We start from the raw sequence: 4,509 nt of genomic DNA, 5'->3' as shown, positions 1-4,509 counted from the left end.
TACCATCACTCTGTATTTCTACATGCACTCCTTACATAATCTCACTTTGTTTTATTCCTATGCATGACAGTTATTGTAAACAATGGAACTGAACATGTAGAGCAAAAGAGACAAGCCTTGCGTGGCAATAAAATTTCATGCAGATGTCGCTCCATGGTAGGCGCAAAGGCAGCCCCCCGCCACGCATTTCGGATTATAATCGAGAGGAAGATATCTGTTCTGAGGGGGATTCAGAAGGAGAAGACAACTCCTATTTACCCCCTGAGGTCTTCGCTCTAACTTGGCATGCTGATGTTGGTTATATCATGCATATGGTGTCTTGCATTGCTTACTTTATACATCAAATATGTCATATGCTTAGTTTAGACATCCTTTGTGTGAATGCCATCTGTTTAGTTTATTCATCGTTTATGTGAATTATACAACGCCATCTTGTTTAGCCAGGCATCATATATGTGAATTTTGCAATGCCATCCTGCTTAGCCAGTCATCTTATATGTAAATTATATTAGGCCATCCTTTTTTTGTTACATATTACATTTGTCAACAATGTTATTACATTCAACTGCTCTTCGTGTGCATCAGCCATTTGACACGGTGATGGCAAATTCTGGAGTGAAAACAAGGTCTTCAGAGCAGACTACGCTATGTGATGAAGCGCATATCTCACTGGTTATGGATAGCTCCTCAGGGGAGGATTCAGAGACAGATGACCAGTCCTATCCCGCCCCCCCCCGAGGTGTATGCTTGTGATGCCCCCGATTCGATCGTACACTAATCATACACGCAAACGTGTACGATCAAGATCAGGGACTCACGGGAAGATATCAAAACACAACTCTACAAATAAAATAAGTCATACAAGCATCATATTACAAGCCAGGGGCCTCGAGGGCTCGAATACAAGAGCTCGACCATAGACGAGTCAGCGGAAGCAACAATATCTGAGTACAGACATAAGTTAAACAAGCTTGCCTTAAGAAGGCTAACACAAACTAGGATACAGATCGAAAGAGGCGCAGGCCTCCTGCCTGGGATCCTCCTAAACTACTCCTGGTCGCCGTCAGCGGGCTGCACGTAGTAGTACGCACCTCCCGAGTAGTAGTAGTCGTCATTGACAGTGGCATCTGGCTCCTGGACTCCACCGTATGGTCACAGCAATCGGGTATAGAAAGGGGGAAAAGAGGGACCAAAGCAACCGTGAGTACTCATCCAAAGTACTCGCAAGCAAGGAGCTACACTACATATGTATGCATTGGTATCAAATGGAATAAGGGTATCATATGTGGACTGAACTGCAGAATGCCAGAATAAGAGGGGGATAGCTAGTCCTATCGAACACTACGCTTCTGGCCACCTCCATCTTGCAGCATGTAGAAGAGAGCAGAAGGTAAGTCCACCAAGTAGCATCGTGTAGCATAATCCTACCCGGCGATCCTCCCCTCGTCGCCCTATTAGAGAGCGATCACCGGGTTGTATCTGGCACTTGGAAGGGTGTGTTTTATTAAGTATCCGGTTCTAGTTGTCATAAGGTCAAGGTACAACTCCAAGTCGTCATGTTACCGAAGATCACGGCTATTCGAATAGTTTAACTTCCCTGCAGGGGTGCACCACATAACCCAACACGCTCGATCCCATTTGGCCGGACACACTTTCCTGGGTCATGCCCGGCCTCGGAAGATCAACACGTCGCAGCCCTACCTAGGCACAACAGAGAGGTCAGCACGCCGGTCTAAATCCTATGGCGCAGGGGTCTGGGCCCATCGCCCTTTGCACACCTGCACGTTGCGAACGTGGCCGGAAGCAGAACTAGCCCCCTTAACACAAGAGCAGGCTTACGGTCCAATCCGGTGCGTGCCGCTCAGTCATTGACGTCACGAAGGCTTCGTCTGATACCATGACGTCGAGTGCCCATAATTGTCCCCGCGTAGATGGTTAGTGCGTATACGCCAGTAGCCAGACTCAGATCAAATACCAAGATCTCGTTAAGCGTGTTAAGTATCCGCGAACGCTGAACAGGGCCAGGCCCACCTCTCTCCTAGGTGGTCTCAACCTGCCCTGTCGCTCCGCCATAAAGATCCACTCGCGGGTACTCCTACGAGCCGACCCATCTTTGGTCACCACATGTATCATGTATAAAGTATATAGTATATACCCGTGATCACCTCCCGAGTGATCACGTCCCGATAGTATAGCATGGCAGACGGACAAGAATGTAGGGCCACAGATGGAATACTAGCATCCTATACTAGGCAGGTAGGATTGCAGGTAAAGGTAACAACAGTAGTAGCAAAGACAGGCTATGCATCAGGATAGGATTAACGAAAAGCAGTAACATGTTACACTACTCTAATGCAAGCAGTAGAGAGTAGAGTAGGCGATATCTGGTGATCAAGGGGGGGGCTTGCCTGGTTGCTCTGGCAAGAGAGAGGGGTCATCAACACCGTAGTCGTACTGGGTAGCAGCGGCGTCGGTCTCGGTGTCTAGCGAGAGAAGAGGGGGAAGAAACAATAAATATTAAGCAAACAGATGCATAGTGATGCATGACAAAGCAAAGTGTGATGCTAGGCGTGCCCTGACACGGTATGAGGTGATACCAGTGAAGGGGGGAAACAACCGGGAAAGTATCCCCGGTGTTCCGCGTTTTTGGGCAGAGGAGACAGAGGGGGAAAGTTGCGAGTTCGGTATGTTAGGGATGTGTGGCGGACGAACGGGCCGCGTATCCGGAGTTGTCTCATCGTTCTGAGCAACTTTCATGTTGAAAATAATTTAATCCGAGTTACAGATTAAATGATATGATTTTCTAAAGATTTTATTAATTTCTAGAATTTAATTAATTATTTAATTTAATTCGAAAATAGATTTATGACATCAGCATGATGTCATGCTGACGTCAGCAGTCAAGTTGACTGGTCAACCTGACAAGTGGGTCCCACTGGTAAGTGACACATTTTAATTAAACATTTTAATTAACCTAATTAGTATTAATTAGGGGGTGGGACCCACTGTCATACTCTGTTAGCTAGTTAACAGTAGTTAATTAGGTTAATTAGTCATTAGATTAATTAATCTTAATTAGCTAATTTAATTAGATTTAATTAATTAATTAATTTCATTATTTATTATTTATTTATTATATATATATTTATTTAAATTCCCTTTTTTATAAACGTTCTGGGTCGTGGGGCCATTTGGTTAGTGGCCCAGGGGGCATAACGGGCGCACGGGCGATGCGGATACGAGCGTGCGGTGCCAGGCGCCCGATGGGGCGGATCCGGGCGGTGCCGCGGGGTTGTGAGATCCAGCGGGGCGGCCGGCGTAGGCCACGGCGGGCTCAGCCGGGGAAGGCTGGCGCTGCCCGGAGAGCCCAGGTGGGGTCGCGGGCGCGGCCAAAAGGCGGCGGTAGGCGGCGATGGCCACGCGGCCAGAGGGGAGCTGAGAGGCGCGCGCCGCGGCAGCCACGGGGAGGCAGCGCGCGGAGCGGGGATGTGCGCGACCTAGGCGCGGTCCCGGCGGAGCGGCACAGCAGCATGGGCGAGGAGCGGCGTGGAGCGCGGGGCGCGGCGGCCGTAGCGAGTGGTGGGGGCAGGGGCGCGGGTCGCCGGAGCCAGAGGGAGCGAGGCCGGGGCGCGCGAGGCCATGGCGGTGCAGCGCGGGGTCGGCGACGGCCGGCTGCGGCCACAGTGGGCGCGCGTGCTGACGAGGTGGGAGCGGCAGTGCGTGCGCGTGCGGGCGGACGGGGAGCTCCGGGCGAGGTCAGGCAGGAGAGTAGGGGGCGCGAGCGTAGCTAGCGAGCGGGCGAGGGAAGAGGAGGTCGAGGGGCTCACCGGGATTCGTAGGGACTAGGCAACGGGGGTCGGGGTGGTCGACGGGGACGCGGCGTCGAGGAGGCAGGCCGGTGGGGGATGAGGCAGGACGGCGAGGTGGCGACGGCGTTCGGCGGCGGTGTCGCAGTTCGGTTCCAGGCGCGGCGGGGCGCGGTCACCCCGATCCCGATCTGGATCGGGGGAGCGAGGGGGAGATATTTTCGTTGGGGGAGTGGAGTGTCGGTGGAGTAGTGGGGGGAGTGGGGGAAGGATATGGCGGCGGGGTGGGCCGGCCGGTTGGTTGTGGCCCAGTTGGGCCGGCCTGCTAGCTGGGCCACTCGGCCCAAGGGGGTTTCTGTTTCCTTTTTTTTTTGTTTTTTGTTTTTGTGTTTTCTCTTTTTCCTTTTCTGTTTTAATTCAATTTAAAATATTTATGCATTTTCTAAACATGTATTTTCTTCACCATAATTAACTATGTAATATTATGCACAAACCGAACATTTTTGTTTTAACGTTTGTAAACTTTTATTATTTAACTTTATTTTTAAATTTGAATTTGACTCGGTTTTGAACTAACGGCAGACTATCAACCATAACCGTGGTGACGTGGCATGATTAGCATTGGATTACTGTAGCACGATGATCCGGGCGTTACAAATCTCCTCCACTACAAGAAATCTCGTCCCGAGATTTAGGAGGTAGA

The 4,509-nt window shown here is 50.6% G+C and overlaps 1 long non-coding RNA gene across 1 annotated transcript; it reads right to left on the bottom strand.

Annotated features, from left to right (window-relative positions):
- Nucleotides 1-847: 847 nt before the first annotated feature.
- LOC147980166 (uncharacterized) lies at nt 848-4,046 on the bottom strand. The gene is made up of 2 exons (XR_015619137.1): nt 3,828-4,046; nt 848-1,134 (listed from the first exon to the last, which is right to left on the bottom strand). It is a non-coding gene; the product is annotated as an uncharacterized LOC147980166 (long non-coding RNA).
- Between the last annotated feature and the right edge of the window lie 463 nt (nt 4,047-4,509).

The sequence above is a fragment of the Triticum urartu genome, chromosome 3A (assembly GCF_056163025.1).
Source record: "Triticum urartu cultivar PI428250 chromosome 3A, HENAU_Tu73, whole genome shotgun sequence".
NCBI lineage: Eukaryota > Viridiplantae > Streptophyta > Magnoliopsida > Poales > Poaceae > Triticum > Triticum urartu.
The sequence above is the reverse complement of the archived record's forward strand: the minus strand, read 5'-3'. Positions and strand labels throughout refer to the sequence as shown.